The following is a 27,274-nucleotide window of genomic DNA, read 5'->3' on the forward strand; positions in this document are numbered from 1 at the left end:
AAATAGACAAAATATTGTTTTTACCCGTATTGAAACGGCTGTATGCTTTATGGACCTGAAAACTCAACCCCCCTGTACAAGAATATGGCTAAACCGTATGGGTTGACAGGTATGCCCACTGTACATTAATTTGAACATACTGTGTAGTCTTTTGGAATACAAACTATTTGTAATGTACAAAAAAAAACACGTGTTCTTGTTTTTATCACACATTCCGCTATCTTTAAGCACGGTAATTCAAATAACGTAGGATAGGCGAAGCATACCGATCGTGTGAGTTGGCTGAGTTTGTCGTACGTCTGGCATCGCCACTCTGAAAGGTTCTTCTTCCTGCCTCCCACGCTTTACTTCAAAGTCACTGTTAGTACATCTAAACATTGGTTGGGGAGGTTTTCAGCAGCGTTCACAAATTCATAGAATCTGACAAGGGGCCCTGGAACTGAACGCCTCCTTCCTTGGCTCCCCTGATCATTTCCAAAAAGACACAAGAATACAAAACACAAATAACTCCACAACAAACTCTCTTCAGAGTAAATACCAGAGGTGGGACAAAGTCATTGTTATGCAAGTCCAAGTCGAGTCGCAAGTCATCAAATTCATGACTCGAGTCTGACTCGAGTCCAAGTCACATGACTCGAGTCCACATCTCATAGGTGGGACAAAGTCATTGTTATGCAAGTCCAAGTCGAGTCGCAAGTCATCAAATTCATGACTCGAGTCTGACTCGAGTCCAAGTCACATGACTCGAGTCCACACCTCTGGTAAATACAGGACGGTGTACAGTACCGTATCGCCAAAGTATTCGTAACCTCGGGAAAGGAATATTTAAAGGAATTAATGTATCGTCAACCCACACTGATCGGCCTGGTGAAGTTTCATCAAACAACTCCCATGACCAACATGACGGGGGGCAGGATTTCATCCAGCAGTGGATTGACAAAGGACTTTAAGTTATCTATTACATGAGCTATAAGGGGCCGTCCATAAATGACGTCACGTGATTTTGGACAATTTTTCACCCCCCCTCCCCTTCGTCACAAGGCGTCACAAAAAGTCAGACCCCCCCTCAAATATGACGTCACAAAGCTCTGCCCCCCCCCCCCCAATAAAAATAAAACATGCTGCAAATCGCTTTAAACTATTGTCATTGTAGTGCGTATTTAATGTGGCGCTGCACTCTGATGTTTTGTAGGAGAAATCATTGATTAAAACCTATATTTAATTAAGTAGAACGTGTTGTCTATATTTGTTTATAGTTGCGCATTTTGATGTGACGTCACATTTCTCAAACCCCCCCCCCCCCCATCGTCACACATCGTCACAAATGTCTGACCCCCCCCCCTCTAGGTGCGTGACGTCATTTATGGACGGCCCCTAAGTCCACAGCATACTCTACCTATATTGGACATTGCAATACTGTACTAGAAATAGACTCAAAACAAATGCTCTATACGTGACTGATTGAAATGCGCTGAACAGAATTACATGTTTGCATCGATTGTCACAGCTTCAATGTAGAAGTCGAGGTCCATCACCATCTACCATTGTCTATCTACGGTTGGATGAAGGCATCCCCACGCCGTCGCCATCTATCTACGGTCCAGTGCCGCTCCTACCCATTTCACCCCTACATATGAACTGGTCTCATCACTCCATGGAGAAAGCAAGGTTAGGGATTCCAATTACATGGACTGTTCTACCTAATTAGACATGCGAACAAGATTATTTCCCAACACTTCTAATTGACTACTAGCGGCCCATCCGGTGTTTGTAACAATTATCATTCTGCACTGTCAAAAGGATAAACATTAACACAATGTCAAACAATACAATACATAGTTTGACAATTTAAATATTTTGCGCTGAATGGGCCCTACAATATGGAGTGCTATTTTCAGCAATATCTGAAAACACATCAGTATTTAATGGACGTGACTACTGATGAGATTCAATGGTCAGGATTGGTCTAAAGACTGGCAGCTTGAATAAATGCTACTGTACAAATGTCTCCGGAGTTACCCGGAAACGATTGCATTGGGCATTACATGCATACTTTTTTCCTTGTTAAATGAGTTGTTCTACCAGCAAGAAGGTCAAAACATAGCCCTAATGACAGGCTGAAATGTGCAGTCAAACTTATTTTTTTCAGTCAACCGATTATCCAATAAATAATTTATCCGGAATCGGCAAAACCCAGTTCTCTCTTCCAAATATCCGGGCGTGCGTAGCCATCAATATAGCCAGGGTCCACACCATGGTTATTGGAGTTATTCGGCAAATTCTACCAAAGATACAGGGTCGAGACCATAGAAAAACAAAGTTACTTGGCAAATTCATCTAAATAACTGGGGTTATCTGGGGAAAGTGGGTAAGTATCCCCCTAGACCGCCTCTTGCCACTAAGTCAGACATGGGAGTATAGTTGGTTCTCCTATAACGTGTGTTTTCATAACGCAAATTGGATATGACGTGATTCATATATTAGGGAACTGTTTTTTAATATATATAACGCGGATGCAAATTGGATATAACGCAATTGAGTGAACAGAACTATGTCACGCGAGTAGGCTGAACACGATTGTTACGGCTGCCTCAGCGTAGCATCACGCAAGGCACTGGGATGCTGCTGGATGCTTCTAGATGCTACCCGCGGGCCCCTCAGTTTTGCTCAGCCTGCATACGCATCTTGCGTGTTATTGCAGACTGTGCTTTAACCTATATTATTTATTACAACACGATTTTTCCATAACGCGATCTTCTTCAGGAACATAACTACCGCATTATAGGAGAACAGGCTGTAGTATATGCCACCGCAGCGCCGACCGTTTGCGGTAGTCCTTTGAGTCTCTTCTGTCAGGTTGCCAAGGAAGCTCCCATCCCGTACGCAACCCTCCACAGCCTTCCTACGCCTCTTGAAGCCTTGTTTGAATGCCGCATTCCACACTCCCTGACACTTTGCCAGTCACTCCCTGACACTCTGCCAGTGCGTACTGTACAATGCACGTGTGGGGTGTTTATTGTACTCTCTTCTTGCATATGGTCATTGAGTAAGTCCTCGTTTAACGCTGTAGATGCTTTCCTGAAAAGTGTTGCGTTAAGCGAAAAATATGTGAAGCAAGAACAATTTCCCCATAAACAATACAACGATAAAGTTTGGCAAGATACGATATACGCACACACCATTCATTATACATACTGTATCATTCCACGTGCTGTATCACACCGCTCAGCGACTCAGCTCAAGAAAGTAGTTTGCCCTCGACTGCTCAGAAATTGCATTATAACAGGAGTTATAACCGGCGCGATCCGGATTTTGCAAAAAGTGTTCCCTAATAGAAGAACCGCGTTATAGCGAAAGCGCGTTGCGAGAACACGCGTTAAGTGAGGACTTACTGTGTGACCAGGAGCTATATGCCAGTGGAACATGATCACATCTCGGTCGTGATTGGTCTCCCACCCCCAGTAGGGCCTTGCTTTACCATTAAATGCAAATTGTCATATCTGGATTCAAATTAATGACATCCATTTCGCCTAGATATTAGTTTGTGTTTATCATACAAATAAATGCATGGATCAATGTCGTCTGGAGACCTAACCCAAAATAAATAAATTATGAATAATAGCATTGGTCGTGAAAGCCTACGTATAGCATTGTGTATCGTCATTTGCCCCCATGTCTGACCGAGCCTGTAACGTAAAAATCGTCACATCACGCCTCGCCCCCGCCCATACACGTTGGCCAAGCCCCGTTTGGTAATGTTTTTGTCACCTTTTCGTCATGCGACGCAGGTTGCTCTGCCAAATATCTGGGGTCAGGACCAGTGATAACGGAGTTAATCAGCAAAACTTTTAATTTTCCGGGGTTCCGTGCCCCATCGCCCCCGAAATTGTGATACCGCAAATGAGGATAAGAGACGCCCTGTTCTATCTCACGCCTGCAGATAAGAGGACGACCATGCAGGCGAACTCCAGGCCAACACCAGAAGCTCAACTCCACCGCAAAAAATCATTGATGACAATGGTGATAAAGCCACTGATGAAAATTGTCATGCTATTCTTTTTGTTGCTTCTGATGTTATTGTTTTCTGTTGGTGTAATTTATTCATCCAAAAGAGTCTCATTGAGTCCAAAGACTTTTACATGAATATTTTCATTGTCGGAGGAAACTTCAGTTTCCATAAAGAAAGCCTACAATGATGTGATAACACAGGTGCAAAATGAAATGATGAAAAAATAATATACCTAACTCTCTCCTGCAATAATACAGGTGTTAAGATATTAAAACAGCAAATAGACATATTCTTTGGGTCTTTCGGGAAAGTCACGTAGATAGGTTCAAAGAAAATAACAAGATCGCCGCGGAGGATGTTCGGCGACCTTCCATTAACATGCTAATCTCTCACATTAACAAAGTCACCTTGGCGCACTTGCCGTGGAGGATGCTCGGTGGTCTTGCATTGACATGCTAATTTTTGCCTGGCAGCCCTTTGATTGGTGGAAAGCCCACCACCGCCACGGTCACTGCCCACCACTTGCATTGGCATTGGTTGCTGACATTTGGGCTACGACCATTTCAAACCTTTATAAGCAGTTGTCTTTAGAAGCTAACCCCCTTTTCCTGATGACGATCGCTTGTGTTGCAATCGAAACGTCGTAGTTTTTTTAAAATAATTTTCTTTGAACCTATCTACGTGACTTTACCGAAAGACCCAAAGAATATGAATTCCTGCAGTCACGAAAGCTTTAAGCCAGCAAATAGACACCCATTGCAAGGCATCAAGTCTGCATTAACCGCACATGCTTGTGATAAAACAAATATTCTCTGATAATTATTAATTTTTTAATAGTTTTTTTAACTGATTGGCCAACACCAGAAGCGGCCTTCTTTATGGCCTTTTCTCAGCAGTGTTGAACCAGAGAACACCAAAACGTGAACAGTACAAAGACAATGAAAATATCAAAACACTAATAGCTTGGATTGAGCAGTTAAAGAAGGTTGTCTCTGGTTTCGGCCAATCAGTTTCAAACACAATGCATATATTAGTGAACTTCATTTACTTGATTTATCTTTCCCCTGACTGTTGTCCTGGAATCTGGTTATCTTGACAGGTCTGTGGCCTGAGATAAAGTCAACAAAGACTATTTCTGTGATTTATTTGTATGCATTGGTGGATGTTTGGTCTGTCTGTACTTGTGTACCCATTTCAGTGCAAGTTTGGGTTTGGTTCTTGCAGAGGTTCTAAATATTACCATTTTAAGTGCAATAGCCGGAACCAACCCTCAAAATTATTATTCAGAAGATTATGATGTTGATAATGATAATAATGAGCAATGTGATTTTCATTTCTGTTGATGCTTTTTTACCGATGAATTTTTTTTATGCTGTTTCTATTGCAACAAATTTCTGTGAAGTCAACGCTTTCTCCAGCACCTCCAATTCTCCACGGGCCCTGCAATGAAGAACACTGCCTTAAATTCTATTTGATTCCTGGAGACTAATATTTCCACTCCTCCATAGTTTAAAGGTTACCACTATTTAAACTGATATAATTATCTCTTTTTCTTCTCAGCTCAGCGAGTCCCAATTTGTTTGTCTCAATTGTGTCTCCAGTTCGACAAGGTTTGATTCTTCAGACGGAATCTACATGTTGTACGGCAACATGTACAACCATTTTGCAGGTCGTGAGGGTTATTTGACCACAGTTTCCCTGGTCAGTTCGAGTTCATGGAGTACGGAGCACAGCAATTTGAGCATAGTAAATACAATAACTGATATTGCCGCACCTTCTTATGCGGACAACAGCCCTACGGCTGCTGACATTGTATACATAGTACAATATTATCCACGCTTTCATCCAGCAGTAGATTAACTAGAGCTGATGAAGATTAAGTACAACATTTACGATGATATGCATCACGATTTCAAACTTAAATTGTGTGATCTACAAAAAGCAGCATGTGATTGGCTGCACACATCTTACCTATAAAACTACATTGTGTAACCTTCAATGGCATGGACTATATACCCTTACATCATTATAAATTGCGAAAGTAAATTTAGAACAAGATATCAAGCCATTATGTGGAGGCCTCTGGGCAATAAATCTGTTCTCTTATCCTCAGGTTACAAACCTCTTTATTCTGCAGTCATGTAATTCAACACCCCCACTTAACAGGGAAAGGTTTTTAAAGAAAAATGCACAGTAAACAGTACTTTATGAAAGTCCTGTTTTTTTTACTATTGTTTGAAAGTATAAGACATCTGAATTTTTATGCATTTACAGTTGAATAAGTGTGGTCCAGCTTGACATCAGCTGTTCACTATTCACATTCCAAAACAGTCAACAGGCTGGAAAAACTTGAAAAAAGACATCCCTTGCATGGCCGGACTTGGGTGAGTGTGGAAAGGGCTGACATTTAGAACGTGCGGCTGACGATGGTCATAATTCCCACTGTCAAAGGGCCCTTTCTCTGCCGTGCAGTGTGCTGCGCTCTTTCACACGTAGCTCTGATAAACAGTTAAGCACACACGTGGCTTTGTCGGTGCTCAATGTAAAGTTCACACAGAGCTCTTGGCACAATGGTTGTTTTCCCAAAGGGGGACCCCAGTCAGGGAGACTCAACCCCAAATAATGTTCAAAGGTTGTCTTCTCTTTAATGTGGTTCATCAACATAATGCACTTTTTGTATCGTGACTAGTATTGCCTGACAAACTTTGGTTGATACTATCGAGTAATAAAAGCTTCACTATTTGACAGCACTGCGTGAGAGTTAATTAATCTGGGTAAGAAACACGCGCATAACTTTATAACTTTTGAGGAGGACCACGTTCTCATGATGTTGCATGTCGGAGAACGCTACTGTAAGTCAATGTCATGGGCCACAAATCGAAAATTATTCATAATTATAGAATTACATATCTCCTTTCCCTGCCTGTAGCATAAACATTATATGTGAGTCTGACCTTTACTGTTGGGTCGATAATAAGTGACGAGATTGTGCCTTTCTAATGCCTGCAGCCAATACATTCCTTTCTGTTGAGATGGGGCATCCCTTTGGGCCAAATAGCCACATGCAATACAACAATTCGCTCGTGATGATCTTGTGGTGACAATTCCCAATTTGTTAAGTGAGTATTGTCATGCATATTCAGCAGAGGTTCCTCCATAAATATGACGTCAGTTACATTCCTTCAAAACTACAACTTTTGAATGAGGCCACTGATTGCCGTCGTCATACCTACTACAATCATCCAGGAATGTCTGTCCTTAACGCTTGTGACGTCACTCCACGTCGACCAGCCCCCCCCTCATTAATAATCATGAACAGGTTACGTCCTCCACATGGACCCCCCCCCCCCACCTCATTAATAATCATGAGCCGGTGCCATCCTCCAAATGGACACCCCCCCCCCCCTTTCATAATAATTAGCGGCTGACGTCACTCAACATGGGGGGCCGAGGCGCCTCCTCCCCCCTCCTCGGCGTCAACTCACAACCCTCACGACAAAGGCAGAACCCTCACGTCACGCGATCTCCGTCACGCTGTTGAGACATAGAAGTAAAAAGGACGTCATGATGAACAAGGGTTTATAACCTTTAAATGAAATAGGTCTGTGTCACCTCGCCCTTAGCATTGGACCGCTGCTATTTTCAACATAACCCGTGCGCATACCATTTTGGGGAAAGAAACCATGATAATGGTGAAAAAATACACTTTTGTGAGGAAATTTTAATATAAACTTTTTACTGTTTATCTTTTTTATGATCGCTTCACTGATTTCATAATCAGATGCAACGTAATTTCTGATCATATGCAAAACTTGTCCAACCACATAATCCCATGAAATGTTCGCGCAATAATTGTATCTTGTCCAACCATTTGCGAACCCGTCATGTCCATTGTTTGTGGGCCATAGGCTTATGAGATCAAATATATGACGCATTGAAAATGGACGATGGTGGTATTTTTTTGATATATATATACACATATGATGACATGTGACAGAAACACTGACATGTTATTTCGTGTTCTGGGCTGGCAGATCGATATTTCCATGACCCCCTGTGAACTGCTCCCCGTTATCCCATCTCCACTCCCCCCAACTCACCCACTTAACCCTGTTGCCTGGCAACAATCAGCAGTGCAAGGGTCAAGGCTTGATGTTGGAGGAGGAGGCCCACACAGTACATCGATATTCGTAAATCCGTTAAAGAAGTGCACGTAGGATGCTCTTGCACCCACGAAACGGTGCATCCCTCGACTTATCTATTTACGTAGCAGCGATGCAATGACGTATTGATTCAGCAAAGTACAAATATAACGAACTGTTATTGATACATGCTTCGAATCATGTGTGTGAGGATTTATGATTTAGGACATGTGTAAAATATATCAAATGGTTAGGCCAATGGAGCAATCAAAACTATATAAATGAGAGAGAAAATGACGACAAATACAAAAGTGGCGGTACAAACAAAGAACATGAGAAAAGGAATCCATTATTGAATAATTCACTGAATAGCTGAGGTTGGAATGAATCATTACATGTCTGGTACTGGGTATAAGTACATATGAAAATCTAAAATGTAATTTTCACAATCATTATTTCTAAAGTCTTAATATGGATCAACAGTCAAAATATTGATCCTTATTTTCCTTTAAGAAATGTCCACCATGTATTGCATATATGTGAACACTGTGTGTCATGTGTGTATAAATGCAAAAATAACACAACTACGCACAGTCATCACAGATGTGCTAAAAATTGTGACTATCGATCTGCACTTGAAATCATTGTAAAAATTCAAATGTGATGAGGTATACATTGCTGTATAGACTTCATAAATATCGTACGTTTTGAATTATTAAGCTACTATTAGGTAGCTATTCATATGCCAATTTAAAAACTGGAAATCTTATTTTTTTGTAAAGTGCATTCTAAACTTTTCTTTTCCACTCTGTCTCTTTAGCCTCCATAGTTCCGTGTTATGAAGAAGGGCCAATGCCCGAAACATCGCCTTTGGTATTTTCCTTTTAAGGCATTGTTATTGACGTGTATTGGATAAAAAATTTTCATGATATTCCAAGCAATGCTCGTGATTATATCACACCTCGCCATTGCTGCCTTATATTAAACAACGCAACAGTATTAATGTGCAGTTTACAGCCCTTTGTCAATGTTCTGATGATGGTTTTTAGTGTGGCCACCCTACAATATGCATATGTGAAAACACCCCATCATGCTGTCAAACTCAATGGTTTCAAATGTGTGGCGGCCTTCACACTGATGATGTCTTATCGCCGAAAGTAGCCCCCCTTCTGAAAAGGCCTCCCCATCATGCCTGTCATTTGGGTTGATGAACCAAACTGCACCACACTAGTCGATGAGGGCTGGAGAGGGCGGGCCAGGACCAGTTCAGATAACACTCGCCACTTGATGTTAGCCATGGCCAGGATTCGAACCCAGAAATGTGGGTTCATAAAAGAGTGCGCTAACCACCGCATTACCATTTCACCTGTCCAATTGGTATATTACATATTCTGTCTGTATATATACGGGACCCCTCTTTACCATTTTGATATGGGGGACCAATAGCGTGGATCCTATTATCCACGGGCTTATCCGCAAGTTTACTCCACTTATCCGTGGAGGGAAATCGCGGATAATTGGACGCCGTTCCACTCTGAGTTTTAGGTACATTCACGGATGACAGCGGATAATAGAATGGAATAGGGATTTTTAATGATGCAGATGATAGGAGTTGTAAGAGGGTAATGAACAAGAGAAGTTCTCCTGTAAACACATATTCATGCACTCTACGACAAAAACATAAACAGTTACGTTTAAATTAATATATTATATTTTGAACAAAAATGTATAACATCAGTTCTGAGTTACACTCATGAATTATAATTTAAATACTGTACTCCCCTCAACAACGCGTGGTTGTTTGCTTATGAATTTCATTTTAAATTACATTATAACAAATTCACGATTTATATGGCATACACGACATGTTATGAATGCTCGTAATGTCAAACTTAGAAAAGTAACATAATATGATCGTATGTATTCCTGGCAACAGTGCCTGATGTGTTGGCAAGTATTAAAAACACATATGAGCGTGATGTATGTAATGTGATGTAATGTTAACAGCAGAACTATATTACAGTTGTACTTACCTCAATTTGATGTGTAATTAGGAATCGATTCATCAACATTAAGCTCATAACTAATCTAATACACCCACTAGAGGCGCTACCATTCAGCACAGCATTTAAAAAAAGTATCGTTTCCTCATAAGAATCACAGGACCTTCAATTGTGACGAATCATGAAATTGCTGCAGACATGAACCGTGTCCACGCGTACTATCTACGGTCTTCCACAACGTAAAGCCCCATGTACTCTGCACATAAATTCCCAATCAATGGGAATTCATCTTCATTATTTTTCGAGTCTCTGGAACCAGAACCATGCTAACAAAATGACACCTCCGATTAGTACGGCTGCCTACGTAAGGTGCGAACAAAGTTAAACATTGACACATATATAACACACCACCACTGATAACCTCAACCTTGTTGAATAACTGTCCGTTTTAAATGCAGGACGATTGCAATTTCGATTTACGCTATAAAAAAAACATCAAACATAATGCTGTTCAAATGCAGCGCTACTGGATTTAAAATGCTCAACGAAAATAATCAACGTAAGCATGAGTAGGCATGGGAAACACAAATAAAAACCGCAAAGTGAGCATGCCTTCTGTGTCACAAAAAAAGCAGCCAACATCATCAATTTGACGGATATGAAATCTGGCCCAGTGGCTGAAAACGCCAGAGCCCAGCGGGAAGGTGGGTGTGGGGGGATAAATAGAAATGACGGACAATGCTAAGTGCAGTGAGGCAATTAGCACTCACTGTGGAATGTCTCTGTTCCAACAAACACACCATAAAGTTATTGAGGAATCCAGCAAAACACTCACTACCTTTCATATACTGTATGTGTTTTATTCCACGCTTGTATTTCGTGGGTTGGAGCCCATCTGTGGATTGATTCTCATCTGTGGAACACCCCGAGATTTATCTTACTTGGGGGGCTCTCTGGATAAATGGCATTTGTGTACCTGCTGTGACAAATGGTTCAGAAACGTGATTATTTACGAGAAAAAAATATATCACATGAATTGAAAAGTGCAAAGAAGCATGGAGAAATCCATGCTTTAAATTGCATTGAGAGACAGAGGGACACGTGGATTAGAGAACATACTGTACTCAGGTTAATAATAATATAATTCATATTATTAAAAGTAAGCGGGCTTGGAGAGGACACTGCGCTAAAAGTGATGATGGCCGATACTCAAGAATAATAGTGGAGTGGCAGCCTAGGAATGGACATGTCAGAGAGCACATCTAACAAGGAGATGGAGCTATGAAATCAGCTTGTGTGCTGGTGCTAAGTGGATTGTTACAGTGGATTGAACATGGCTGATGATGATGACTCTGCTTTCCTCCCACATGCCACTCATGAATTGAACATACCGATTGTAGAATCCTCCTGAGAAATAGTCTTGAAGCTCAGTGAGACTTTCATGGGTATAGGGGTTTTTGCTTATTTGAACATGAAATAAACACTGACAATATTTTACTAGGTTATTTAATTTTCGTGTGCCTGTATACTCCTCTCTATGTGTGCCGTTGTGATGTCTGTCTGCTTGTATGTCGGTCTATAGTTTTCTAGTTAGATTTTTGTTGCTATTTCTTTTATGCTTGATGATGATTGCTTGTGTTGCAATCGAAACGTCGTAATGTGTTGTTTTATTTTGATTTATTATTTTATTTTTAGACGTGACTTAACCGAAAAGAACCAAAGAATAATTCCTGCAGTCACGAAAGCTCCCAAATTAAGATTGAAACACTGACAACTGTTTTAGTTACCCATTGTGTGTTGTGCGAGCATCAACATCATCATTAGTTATGTAATGCTGTGTGGAAGCTGTCTAGCTTCTTGTTATCGAGGCTCCGAGAGGCCAGAGATAGAGGCACCATGTAACATTTAGTGATAAGCAATGCAATGTATCTCTCCTCGGAAGGTAAGCTGTTTTATTTGGCCTTCGACAGGCTGCTGCTAGACTTGAGATAGCGATTCTAGACATCAAATAACATCAACAAATTGTTCTTCATTTGCAACACTCCAAGCCATACACAGTCAGTCTAGGGAATGATCTAAACCGTATCCCCCTAATGTAATCAAAAGTTAAATAGCAGAAAACATTTTCTACTTTACAAAAATTCGGAGAGATATAGGTAAACTATAAATTATTCTTTATTTTACCTGCTAAAGCCCACTGAGCTATGTAGCTCTTTTTCAAAAGCGACCTGGCCACAAAATGATAGCTCAATGAAGTGGCTTATCACGTGTAAATGTATAGCAGCCAAATACTCTAATCACATTTTTATAAATGTGGAGTAACCCGGAGGACTTGGGAGAAAAATCCAGGCGACCATGGGGAAAACTGCAAACTCCAAATATGCAGCAGGCGTCAGGGCCGGGATCGAGCCCACGACCTCCTGTATACCGGGCGAGGTAGTTCACATCTCGCCACAGAGAAAACGAGCACTTCTGCACTTTTGCATTCTTGAACAAAATCTGAGATGTTAGAACATATTTTTGCACAACTTTGTGTGTGCCTCAGAATGTTCCATTCATTCCCCATACTGTATTAGGCACATCAGGCAACCGTTCATTCAGCAAGTAGATTTTTTTTTTTAAGACAGTGCTCTGAGCCACCCACATCAACATTAACCCTTGGATGTTTTTTTTGGATTATATTTGTAGTTTGTGGTAGCCACACCATCCTCTCAAGTGTCAAATTGATTCTGAGGAACAATGCTCAAAATAGGCAAAGGGTCATGCACAGTATGTGGGTCACAGTTGACTGAAATTCTAGTCATTCTCATTTGCCTACACAAACCATATCAGTTTGCTCCTGCCAACAGGCTCTTGCCAGTCCACATCGCCTTGCTCTTAACCACTCGCTGCCAATAAGGAACATTGTATTTCAGCTCAGTTTTACAAAAGCATATTAACCTTAAGAAATGTATTGAAAATCCAACGTGGGTTGCTACTCATTATTTTCGCTAAAATCAATATGTTGGAAGAACTTTTATGTGTGGATTAATTATTTCTGTTATCTACCTTTAACCTTGCATAATATTAGTCACCCAGAAATGGCAGCAGAGTCATCCTATTAACTGCATTTATCTATGAATGAGTCACCCAGAAGTGCTAAATTCATCATTTTAATCCAAGTCTTTGGACAGAAAATAGGAATCACATACAAGCAGCAAAAACTTCATCTACATCCATCCCTGGATAAGACGAGTCACCTGGGAGTGCTGCGAATTCATTTTATTATCCATAATAGAGGTGTTTGGGTTAGATCACGATCTTACCCAAAAACCTTGACGATGGATGATATTGGTCGCGAAAGCTTACGTGTTAAACTCATCCTATTATCCAGGTTCATCTGCAGATAAGATCCACACTTTAGTGGACTTTTAGAAGTGCTACATCATATTACCAGAGTCTTTTGAGAGATAAGAGGAAAGATCCAGAAGTGGTGGAAAATTAATCCTTTTTATCTGCATTTATCCAAAAATGTAGATGACAGAATCCACCAATAGGGCACACCACATCACCGCTAATAAGAGGAGTTTCTCTATATTAAAATGCATTGTTGACATTTTCGTAGTTTGCATTATAATACTTTTTTTTTCTTGCCATGAACTGAGTTCAATTCCAGGTGAGAGGTAAAATGATTTGCAAGGGATGTCACGCTCTCCCATTTCCAACCCACACAGGCCAGCGTGAGGTATAACAAACAAACAAAAACATGACTTACGTGGCGTGGAGAGACCTTCATCCAGAAATAGATAGAAAATGTCTCAAATGTATTTATTTTATATATGTAGATATTGATAGTATTACTTGACATACCTTACATTAGGTGGCCACTATACCTCATATGGTACCCCTATAGAATGCTGAAAACTGTGCTGTGGTCCTAGATACTGACCTTTATTCCCGTGCACAGCATTGGATCAGGATAGATGTCACAGTTTACAGTGAGCCTTGGAGGCATGTTGGCTCTGCCATGCTCATCGCTCGACCAACTTTATAGCAGGCGTCTGTGTTTATACAACGATGAGTGTTTTGGGACAGCATGGTGCTAAACACAACGCATGTAAAATACAGCAAGACAATTTCGATTGATAAATCACTCAATTTCTCCTTTAAACAAATTCCATATTACAAGGGTGATATTTTGTTTTGTTTTGAAACATAAATAATGAAAGACATATGCACTTAGTGGTGGATCGTGCGTAATAAAATAACAATGATGAACAGGAGTCTGTTTCACCATGTAAATATAAAATAAGATTTCAGTCCATCGGCTAGCAGGCTTTGTGGACTGTTTTTTCTCTTTCCAGAAGTATTTGTATAAGCAGGCGAACTCTGAACCAGTTATGACTTAGTGTCATCAGCCACACGAGCTCACACTTGTTGTTGCAAAAAATTGGTCCAAAAGCCCCATGGGATGATGGATGTTACTTTACATTTATGTGCTGAAGCAGACACTCATGTGTTTTATTACTTAATCGTTGAATTACACTCCCTCCACCGAAGTACATGTTGTAAACATTTTCTATAATGCACTGAAAGGGCCTCACTGTGTTTCGCCAAACGAGTAGCATTTATTTAACAGGCCACACTACCGATGAGATATTGAAAGTTGAAACAGAGCCAAAGTTTGCCGACTTAAGAAAAAGTTGCTGAAAAATATTGGCCCAGAAGCCCCCGTAGGCTGATGGATATGAATATTGTTGTTTCAGTTATTTTGTTGCAATATTAATACCTGTATGTTTGCATATGTTGGGTATTTGGGATCATTTTCCTCACCATTTGAAAACCAAACATATTAAGCATCTTTGCAAAGTCCATTCGCAAGCGCAATTAAGCTCTCACCAAATTGGTTCGATGATGGTTTGCACACCTTGGGGAAAGTAACATGTTGACTGAGAATATATTAATGCCACAGCAAAGTTGACAGGACAATCTGATGCATGTGAGCAGAACAAAATCAGGACAACTTGGTGACACTATTAATTCACTTTTATCGTTTGTGGAACTTGCCAATTATACAATGTAAGTCTGCATTCATTAAATGAACGCTCTATACTGCACTGCATGGAACGTTCTGTTCTTGCAGGTTGGTAAAGTTTATTAACAAAGTCAAGTGAGCAAGAGTCTGTATGCTACTATTTATGCTTAAATACATTAATGACTCTCCTATCGTACAGTTACATGCTAATTTCTCACATTAACATTCACTAGCCCCGGCCACTTCTTTATTACCCTTGAGCTACACCCATTTCAAACATTTTAAAACAGTCTGCCTCAGCAGCAGGACCATGCTTTCCCTCCTGATGACGGACGCTTGTGTTGCGCCCGAAACGTCGTGATTTATTTTATTTTATACCTACGTGACTTTACCGAAAGAACCAAAGAGTATGGATTCCTGCAGTCACGAAAGCTTGAAATCTAGATGACATTAATGACGTTCACTGTACTGAATCCACGACGAGAAGGTTGACAGGCATTGAGTTTTAGATTTGGCAAATAATTTGCACAGCTCCGTTGTTAAATGGCATGGGCTAATGTTTTGTGTGTTGTCTGAATCTTAACACCACAGTGCAACTGTAAACAGAGCATAACCTATGCAATCGCTTGAAATGCCATTGCTGCTGCTGCACATATCGTGTTTACTTTTCCCAGCCAGTGCTTGGGCAGCAAGGAAATTTCATTGCCATTTTTTTTATAAAGACTTTGTGGGTAAAATCGTAAATGCCAGGCCCGTTTTTCGCATAAACACCCAAAATTCCAGCCGAAGACAAAAATATACGTAAAAAGTTTGCAATGTTAACATATTATACGTGACTTCTGTTGCAATAACGTTGCACACAAACAAAATAATTGCAAGTTATAGCAAAAGGCATTATTTGAAACACACGTTTACAACAATTTCACTCTTCGCTACATATATTGACCACACATGCACAAATTATATTTTGAAAAATTATGAAAATCAATAAAAATGTATTCTACTGCAGAGGTGTTTAGTAGTTTTCGGATTAAATACGCGGTGAGAGACATGGAGAGGAGAAACAGAAAAACACTATTCTGTCTTTCTCTAAGCGCATTGTAAATTTAACAATGAGTAAAAACAGCCAGCTAAGTTGTTTTCCCAACTCTGATGCTCACGTTTGCTCACTTGGAGTGGTTATTCCAGAATTTGTCTTACCGCTGGCGTGGATGATGAGGCTTCGTAGCTGAGGAGCAGAAAACACTCCACTGTAGGTGCACCACGGCCAGGTTATATTTGTGTGGATAAGGAGGGCATGCTGTATAAGCAGTCTAGAGAAAGCGTTATTTAACAGTTATATTCATGGCTTAACCCACATTATTAATTGAAGGGTAAAAACTATACTGTGGCTGTTATAAGCTGCTTGTAAACTGAAGACTATGGATTAGAAACGCACAGCTTTCTCTATTTGTTTAAATAGTGAACTGTGAGCCTTATTTTTTGTATTGTCTTAATTATTACCATTCTTGTAGATTAGTTACTCATTTTTCTTGGGTCTTTCGGTAAAGTCACGTAGATAGGTCCAAAGAAAATAACAAAAAAATAACAAAAAACGACGTTTCGATCGCAATACAAGCAATCGTCATCAGGAGAGAAAAAATAGCAGGAATGCTGCTGAGGCAGTATGTTTTAAAGGTTTGAAATCGGTGTAGCCCAAGGGTCAAAAGCGAAGTGGGCGGGGCTCGTGATGTTAATGTGAGAGATTAGCTTGTTAGTGTAAGATCGCAGAGCTACCGCCACATCGAGGAAAACGAGCAACGGTGGCTGTGTTAGTGAGACATTTAACCTGTTAATGTAAAGACATTTTACCTGTTAATGTAAAACCAGAGAGTCGAAAATAACTATTAACATCGGAAGGTAGGATGGAAACATCACAGCCAGTTATGACTTAAACTGGTTAATAACGTCCTTCCAATGATTGCTCAGTTTGTACTCATCTACCTTCGTCTTAGAGTAATAAATTTCGCGTGAGCCCACCGCATTAAAACCATGATCAGCCACGGCCGATGTATTGGTCCTACCGTGTTTCAGATCTGCCTTATGTTCACTAACACGGTCCGAGACATGTCGCTTAGTTTCCCCAATGTAACTACTGCCGCTGACACCACTTAGTTTGTAGACGCCGGGGTACTGCATGTCAGGGATCACATCCTTCACAGATGGGATCAGATCACACATTTTTTTTTACTGTGTTAAATTAACGCGAGATTTTGTGTTTGCTCATGATTTTGGAAATCTTTTTAGTGACCCCTGCTATGTATGGCAAGGTGATGGTTTTGATTGGGTCCTCAGATGGTTCTTTCCCAACGGTTGGGGTGATAGCTTTACGGATTGTGTAGTCTGAATATCCATTCATCTTGAGAGCTTGGTGTACACGTGTTCCAGTTCACTGGCTAGGTGATGACTGTCGGAAATACATTGAGCTCTATGGTGTCGAGTTTTGATGAGGGAATTCTTCTGGGATGGATGGTGGTGGGAGTCAGGTTTTAGGTAGGCATCCGTATAGGTGGCTTTCCTGTAGACAGTGTCCCTTTGACCCATCTGGTCTCTTTTCAATTAAAACATCCAAGAATGGTAACTTGCCATCCTTTTCCACCTCCATTGTGAATTTGATGGCTGGGTGTATGGAATTTATGTGGTTGAGGAATTGGTTCAGAGCTGGTCGGCCATGTGGCCAGATGGCGAACGTGCCATCTACGTACCTCTTCTACAAAGACGGACATAGAGTGGATGCCTGGATGGCATCTGTCTCAAATTTTCCATGAAAACATTGGCTGCAACTGGAGATAAGGGAGAACCCATTGGGGCACCTTCAACTTGTTTCTAGAATGTTCCATTCCAGGTACAAACATAGCAAAGAGCGAACTACTATTGTTAAATTAACGGACGCCTCACATGTTTATCTCACTCGCAAATCTACTACCAAAGACAAGTCACGCAGAGTCAATAGCGGCCACGCTGCTCGTAACACGCCCGATCTACACCCTCGCCAGCAGCCATCGTCTCTTCGCTGTTGGTCCAGTGCTGATAACCATCCATCTCACTCCTGCACGTGATCTCGTCTCATCGCTCTCTCTACGGTGGCTGTCCTCATGGACACGTTCCCACCTTTGGCTACCATTCATTCCATGACCATTGCCATCCATCTGGCGTCATCCTGTCTGCCCCAGCCAATTTACTTTTTCTAATTGTCCATGTAATAATGTAATTTATGTTTTGTTTAATATATAGAGCCCTATATGCAAGGGTTTCCCTGAACACTTTACATCACATCTCATCTCAAATAATTGTAAGGGCACCCCCAGCAGCAGCTGTCACTGTGAGTACAAGATGACACAGCACCTGGTCTGCAAACAGGCATTAGTTTGCCGGTAGGGGGTGATGATTTTAATGTGTAATCACAATTGAGTAGCTTGTGGATAATTTTAGAATTTGGCAAATGTCTGATTTGTGTTTGTTCCATGAACCATGTGTTCCTGATATACATACACTACTCACAATACAATTTTATTATGGATATGTCGAGTGGCTAAAGGCAACCACGTCTCATGATACTACAACAAACAGTGAGGCATGTGCATTATAGTGGAGAAGTGAGTCTATACATATATACAGTATTTCTTTTGGAGAAAAGTGTTTTGGAGAAAAGTAAGTTTTGGACATATGGGAAGAGAAAGGTCTTGAGCATGGACTTGAACAAGCACAGGTGGGTCATGGGGAGGGACATCCAGACAACATGGGCAGCAAAAGGGAAAATTCCAACAACCACTGAGCAAAGGTTGCCTGTGGGAGTACAGTGAGATAAGGGAGAAACGTAAGGCAGGAGCGAGTCTTTGCAAGGCTATCTGGACATTGATCTGGAACTGGCTTCAAAGCAATGGGTATTTTGGAGTATTGGGGTGGGTGAGAGGGAAACAGTAGCCGTATTAGGTCAGAGTATGTACATGAGCCATAAACCTGATGTACATGAGCAAGATGAGTATGGGTGCAGAATATAGCAGCAGTGCATGCGCTGGGCAAAAAGCGTCTATGAAGTATAAGGTTATAGTCAATTCTGATGTTCCACAACATTTTCTATAAATATTTGTAAATTGCAATGTTTTCAGAAGGTCCATGACCACTGAGAAAATGTGTTACAAGCACATATGTTAGTCAATTATCAGCATTATGGCCAAGTAATTATCGATCACATCAATGATAACCAGTAATCTTCCTAATACCTACTGTATGTTAAAGCAAAGGAATTGCATGCTAAATTAATGCTGTTACCCATTATCTTGCAGACTAGTGCTTCTAAAGTGATCAAAAATAGTATCTGCATAATATACCCGGTCATTGACATACCTCTCATATCACCACACCAACAGTAATGAGTCTTCACATGAGCAGGCCTTGCTTATGAATTGTCTGCTATTCTCTGAGCTCAGTGAGCACATCTCCCAGTCCATGCCAGGAATATCCGGGGATGTGTTCGACAAGTGGCAATAAGGCCAAGCTGTTGACTCACACAAGTTATTTCTTAAGAGCCCAAACCTTGCTTGCTTGCATACAACGCAATTTAAACCTATTTTCTGAGTAGGAGATATTAGGTTTCACTGTTATCAGAGCTGAATAATCAGTTAAAATACACGCACATTACGCTGCATTAGAAACAGGGGCCGCCACACCACTCTCCTTAAGTGTGTTCCATATAAAGCGACTCAGAGGCAACAATGGCAATTCAACGACCTGTAGCGTTTCAATTATCGAGCAGACAGTGCCACATTACGTATTTATAAGTCGTGTCTACACTTCCATCAATTCAGCCATGCTGGTTGTGATCCAGGACAGGGATGCCCCCTAATTCTCCAGAGTGAAAATGCATTCTACCATCCTAATTAACTGAGTCAAACTAATGTGGATATGCACAAGTGTACCCGCATTACTGTCCAAGTTATTGGTTTCATTTTATCCCATTATATTCTCAAATATATTTGAGAAGCTTAACCTCGTAGTTTATTAAACAGTCCAGTAACACACCATTTGTACGTGCTGCTCATAATATGTATTACCACACTTGGCATAAATGTGTATCGAGTTTTAAATATATATCCTGTTAGTAATGAAACACATTCATTATGATTTTCTTGCCTGAATTAAAGCCATATAAGTGAAAAATGGGTGCAATGGTGGCGAGATGTTAACTGCCTTGCCTAGTATACAGGAGATTGTGGGTTTGATCCTGACCCCGACGCCTGCTGTATATTTGGAGTTTGCGTGTCTCTCTCTTCCCGTGGTCGCATAGATTTCCCTCTGGGTCCTCCGGTTTCCCCCTCCACATTTAGAAACATTCGCATAGAGTATTTGGCTGCAATACATTTCCACATGATAAGCCACTTCGTTGAGCTCTCATTTGTGGCCAGGTCGCTTCTGGAAAAAAGCTATATAGCTCAATGGGCCTTACCTGGTAAAATAAAACGTTTGTAGTTTTAGATTATAGTTTGAAGTGCTTATTTTTATGCACTGCCTCTCTCACCTCAATCGTTCCTCACCACTCATCGATTCAACAGATTGTATTATAAAGAACAAGGAAAAATTTTAAACGTAAATTTGGTGAGATGTGTCGTTTTGAATGCAATGCACGTAAACTTTTCATTGTATGAATAACGAAATCCTCGTCTCCATTCCAAGGAACGTTGGGTTGCTCGGTCAATGGCCAGGGTCAACGGCGGCGTGGTGTATTCCGCAAATATGCCCGACTGTGAGGGCGGGCACAAGCCGGCGTGAGTAGGTTAAACGTTGAGTTTTATAAGGGCACCACGGGGTGACCAGCCCCACCCAGCCCCACCCCTCCCGCCCCCCACCCAGCCCCACCCTCCCCGAAACGTCGTGATTTTATTAATTAAACATTTTTACCTACGTGACTTTACCGAAAAAAACAAAGAGTACAGCTCTCTCCCCACGCGCAGCTTCCTGAAGGATACTTGCGAAGGTTAATAAGTCTCCGATTTCAATTTGTTTGAGGTATTAAAGTCTAGTAACGTTTTCCCTTCGCAGTATTTTGTTGTGAATGCCGTCGGAAGAAGTCACACGATTGGCGTTGCAACGGTCCTTTTCAGGCTGTGTTATGATTGAGTATGTTTAAAGCAACTTAATATGTTAGCTAAATCACCTTGTGATTGCTTTCTCTCAAAGTAACATATTATATGTTAACATACATGAGGGTAATTTAATCTGGGAGGTAACACCCTTATTAGATTATTCCATAATATATAAAGGCTAATGATATGCTAATTTCCCCTTGTGTTTTGGCATCATTCTTGGATTTAAAAAATTATCATAATCATACAGCTAGGATATAATACATACCTAACTGTAATGTGATTACCGGTACACATTGAAAAAGAACAGTACAGGAACCTGCCTCTGGTAATCTAACTACAGTTACACATTACCTCCGATTAGCATGGTTGGTTAAGTATGGTGCAAAAGAAGTTCAACACATTACTCTCCAAAAACTGATGATGACAATGATAATGACCTTTTAGCCAGCAGAAGCCTGACTGAGTCTCATGACTCTTTTTCAAGAGGGTTCTGCATCGAAATATTTGGCCAATCCCATGCACAAGTGTCTCACTTGTGAGTGGAAATTGAAGTAACTGGAAAAAATTCATGCACACAGTTAGATGCAATCCATTGCTGTCCTGCCATCTCCTGGATACCTCGAGATTTGACAAGACACAAACAGCAGATCACGCGACTCCCGTCATGACTTGCACGCATGTCATGTGAATACCGCATTGCATGTACAATGCTGTGGCTTAGACAGGGCTGGAGGCATTGTGGTGATAGGTATCCCATCATTTACAGAAATTGTTGGCATGAAATTCCACACGGCCCAAGCCTGAAAAACACCTGGCATTCCCAGGCAGGCTTTTCACTCAAGAACTCACGTGGTTCATTCCTGAAGAACTTTCTAGAGCTGATGTGATTGCTGGCATTCAGGATTATTTGGTAGTAGTTGTTTGATGATGACGATGATATTGATGATACATTACAATCACAAAAATATAGAGATGTTGTAAAGCATATTTTAGGCCACAAATTGTGCTGTTAAAGCAGCTGACAGAATGCAGACATACGTCTGTAATGACCATCTAAATTACATTTCAAATGAGTCCCATTGTTTAACATAGCCATAGCAAGTTGGCAGATATCTTCCAAAATAACCTCATGAAGCCAACATCAGACAATGAACTCTATTTAGAACACAATCAGAGTCTGTTGAGTCCTTGTAAGGAAATGTTTTTAATGACAGATGTCCTCTGTCCTTCCAAATGGAACATTGGGGTACGTTACCCATCCGCTGCAGACAAACTGCTGCGGATGGGTAACGATGTTTCAAATAGAAGAGACATTATGCACTCAATCTGACAGACCGCCTAAACCCACAACTGAATTGTTTTAAAATTGAAAACCTGGTCAGACGCTAACTCAACCTATCATCCCTCCATGGTAGAAACAATGAGTTCCCGGTTTGTGTAAAAGTCAATCAACCATATAAGGTGGAGAGACTGGTCCCTGGAATGGGAATGTGACATTTAACCAAGGGCTCAGGACTGTCAATGAAGATGAGCACCACCCAACACCCATTTGTGCGTATTTTTATCTCTTAGAAATCAACCAACGCATACGATATACCAGAATAAACAGACTTATACTCCAGTTTCAATTTAACCACAAGCTGGCATGTAACACTTAACTGCAATGTACTTGTTTTTACAAGAAGTAATATGTATGTACTGTAATTGCAGTACAGTACTGTATGTATTTGTCGATAAGACACTGTATGTTGAACAAATATGGACACGTTTTCCTAAACATATACTGCACTGCTGTAATGTACTTAAATTAATAGGCAAGGCAGATGTGACTTTCACGAGCAAATGTTTTTGCACATTCACCAGTTTATCCTTCTCTAATCCCATTTCACAAAAGAAGCCTCTAACGTGCTGGATCGAGACTGGCCTCTTTGTTGACACATTGGCAGATCGAACACGGGGCTGCGGGATGGGTTTAGTCATTCTCGCCACGACGAATATTGCAACTTTTTTTATGCGTGCAAAATCTGTGCAGGGAACAAAAGCAAAATGTCCAGTTCCAAGATAAAAAGTCACTTTCACAAAATAATAAAGCGTATGTGTCCAAGAGCCGATCATATATATATATTTATAAAAAATATTAATGATGAAATTATGGTGTGTGATTATCCAGTTTATTCTCTGTGTAATGTTTACATATCCACAAGCATGCATGCATGTGATTGTTTGACTATGCAGATAATTATATTCTTTGTCCCACATTTTGCAACGTTAACATTCTGCACGCAAAACGTTCGCCAGTGATAGAGCCTTACTAATTTAAAAAAAGTTATTTTCAATTATATTACACTTTTGTATGCATGTATGTTGAACTTCTTTCGCACCGTACTAATCAGAGGTTTGTGGGGATAGGACAACAAACTAAACACAAAAAGCAGTTTGAAAGTTGCCTTGTATTTACAATGTACATGTTTGGAATTGCAACCTACATATAATTTTTTTTACGATCAATTAACCTGCTCCGTTTTAGAGATTTAACACGAGTATTATTTTATGTATGATTGTTATTACGCTTCTTTACCTCAGAAAATCCTCACTGAGTCTCAGGACTCATCTTCAGCAGGTTTCTGCCACGTTTTTGCAACAGGGAGCGATGCTGTGGCGTGTCATTGCAATTGAGTAATTTTGCATTTTGGATGTTTGGCCAATACCCCATGCAAATTAGGGGGAGAACTTGCAAACTCCACACAAAGGCGACTATGTCAGGAATCGAACCCAGACTTTCCTTATGTGAGACACAAAGTATTACCACCATGTCACCCTGCCGGCCCATGTTGACATCACTAGTTTGACTTAAAAGAATGCTCACGATGTGATTTCCACGTGAAAATGACACGAAATGTTTCTGATGCTTTCATAAGCATTATACTGTACAGTACTTGTCTAACAAAAAATATCGTGCCACTGGTGGCAGAAGGCAGAGCACTGAGTGAGCTGCACTTAACACCTCGGTTTGAATCTGACAGCTGTCCGTGATTAAACTTGGTTCTCTAGTTGAGCAAGTTGATGAGTGCATACAACAAAAGTGTTATGATACATCTGATTGATCACATTTGGCAAAAAAAATTCAACCTCTTAGAATGTAAAATATTGGTTTGACTGTAATGTGATGAACATTGGAGTGAAGCAGGGCATGTAAAACGTCTAGTATTAAGAGTTGTAAGGAGTAGTTACGTGATATCTCCTTCCATGGCTATTCTCTAATACACGGGGAAGGCACTGTTCTAAAATCATTGATTCTTAATTCTCCCTATCATATGAAGCAAGGACGATGATTGAAATATAATTGGGAAAAATACTATTATCTTCAATTCTGCTACAATGATCATCACATGTTATTGTAATCGTGTGATTTGTTTCCATTTTTTTTATTTTAGTTGGAATACCATTCCTATTTACCAAAAAAAAAACAAAGGTCTACCACCAAAATGATATAGGCCTGTGCAGAGAAAAAACAATAAAGTCCTTTGATGATGTGTATAAAAGCAGTTGTAAACACCAAATGGAATACCAAAGATGTTTTTTTAAAGCATTGCATTTAGAAATGTGGTACTCTTGAGTCATTGAAAATGAATACAGTTCCACTTTGCGGGGAAGTCAACAGTGGTTGCCCCCTATTGGTAAACTCACCCCTGCTATATAAATGTGGAATTTCCACCATTGGCTCAGGACTGTAACAGATAAGCATCGCCTCAATGCTCATTTGGGCAGACAATCACATTGACTTTGAGAATGGCATTCAAGCACTGTAGTAAACCCTGCAGAGTACATGGCTGAAATATATAACGTATTTGTTTTATAAATTACATTTTCGTAATTTCAATGTAGTGGCCTCATTAGGTGACGTTAAATATTTAACAGCAGTGGGCCACATGAGCGATTACTCTGAAACTGAAGCAAGGCATTTAATAATTTAGTATACTCCTGATAGACTGCCAGATCCGACAAAGCCTAGCAGCAACATGTGTGTCACCTGGACAGCTATTAACGCAGAAAATGTATGGCAAGCATTACTCAACATACATACGCACGCTAGAAAATGCAATGCCATTCATGAATGTACGACAGTATATATATCCGAAAGCAGTGGTTCTCAGAGTGCGGTCCGCAGACCTCCCGTGGCCCGGGATGGTCCTCCAGGTGGTCCACGGGGCTGTGATGCAAACGCAGGTTGATCCGGACAATCATGACAATGTTTATACGTTTTGTTTCGGACATTAATTCATATCATACTAATGCTATTTAATTAAAAATGTAAGTGAGGTAACTACCCTGATTAAACTACCCTAACCCTAAGATTTAAATGTCACCCCTAAAAAAAGCCTTTTCGCTTCATAAAAATAAGAATGTTCCCATAATATGAATCATTTTGTATTCATGGTATGGAGAGAGAAGTGAATGCGTTTTGACACCAGGGGTGGGGGGGGGCTGGGTGGCCCACAGAAACGTTTGCATCGGCTGAGTGGTCCGCGGACCAAAACAGTTTTAGAACCACTCGCCTAAAGGAAGTGCTCTTCATGTATTTGCGTTCATGTGGTTTACATCACAACAGACTCAGGTTGGCCAAGCTCCGGCACGGAGTCCCAGGAACTGGAGCAGAGTTTCACAATTTTCTACGTTGTGCTTTTGAGCCGAAGCGGAGCTACAGCCGGGGTCAGTGGGGCTGGGGTCACTGGGGCCGGGGTCACTGGGGCTGGGGTCACTGGGGCTGAGGTCACTGGGGCTGGGGTCACTGGAGGTGGAGCTAAGGGCAGGAGTGCACCAATCTTTAAAATATCCAGATGCAAGTTCTACATTCTTCTACTGCATTGAATGGAACAAACATTTAATGGACTTCATTGGCAGTGTTGCTCAAACACAAATTTAGAAAATCAGAATCACACAGCATATTCTTATGAAAGTAATATAAATCTTTTTTATAGGGTTTAGATTTGAGAGCAGTTCCCAACACAATGTGAAACACGACAGGATTAAGTTATCCTGTGATATACCAGGGACAGTAGCACTGGAGTGTCAACGGACAAGTGAAATTCAAATAACCTTTCATATTTGATTTGACATGACAATTCAAATAACATAATACTTTTGGAAAAAGTTTTAACTATGCAAATCCAATCTCGCGCAAGAAGAGCGCATAAGTGTTGTCATCACATCTACGCTTCTAGTTAAGGAATGAAACAGGTGGACTTCTCCACCAATCTGGCTGTCGCCTGATGAAGCTAGTTGTAATTACTGGCGAAACGTCGTACTCAGATTATGAATGTTGTGGCTTGGCTCTCTAACACACCAGTGTGCTGTACTAGAAACAAATTGGCATGTTCTGTTTACGTGACAAACCTTACTAACTTGCTGTGTCGGGTGGTGGCAGGTTTAACGACACAATTATATATTTACACGATCTCACCCCAAAAAAAACTGTATTATGGATGATATTGGTCGCGAAAGCCTACGTGTTAAACCAAATCCAATCAGTGATGGAAATTATAAATAAAAAAATTATAACGAAGGCTGAATAGTGGTGCTCAAGATTTTTTATCAGCAAAACAGATAATAATAATATAGAAGTGTGTTGGAGTGACACAAGTATAAAATGCATCCCTAGGCCAGACATTGAAGATGAACTGGGATTTAAGTCATACAATAAAGAGCAGGTTTGAGTTTGTTGTAGAAAACTGAAGCTAGTAATGAAAGCACCATACCAATGGACCTCACGAATAAAGTCTGCAATCGGTGTACTGTATATGACCTGCTATGACATCGACAAAAGACATGAACATTGACAAAGAACATGGATAACAATTTTTTTAAAAGTTTACATATCATGGAGAGGATCATAGTGGAACGACATCGAGAGACAGAAAGATGGCTGAGAGAACATATGCATGTAAGAGAACACTCACAAGTTAGAGAAATTCAATGAGCTT

General features: G+C 40.6%; 1 protein-coding gene across 7 annotated transcripts in view; it reads right to left on the reverse strand.

Moving 5' to 3' along the window:
• The window catches only part of LOC144953594 (uncharacterized), a 194,153-nt gene that overhangs the window by 160,688 nt on the left and 6,191 nt on the right, over positions 1 to 27,274 (reverse strand). The window contains exon 1 of one of the 7 annotated variants that reach the window (XM_078884181.1): positions 27,251 to 27,270. The exons of the other annotated variants lie outside the window; for them this stretch is intronic. The gene's annotated coding sequence lies outside the window, so the exon portion shown is untranslated. Of the gene's footprint in view, positions 1 to 27,250; positions 27,271 to 27,274 lie in introns of those variants that run through there. 7 annotated transcript variants of the gene reach the window in all.

Source organism: Lampetra fluviatilis, chromosome 3 (genome assembly GCF_964198595.1).
Source record: "Lampetra fluviatilis chromosome 3, kcLamFluv1.1, whole genome shotgun sequence".
In the NCBI taxonomy this organism is placed as follows: domain Eukaryota; kingdom Metazoa; phylum Chordata; class Hyperoartia; order Petromyzontiformes; family Petromyzontidae; genus Lampetra; species Lampetra fluviatilis.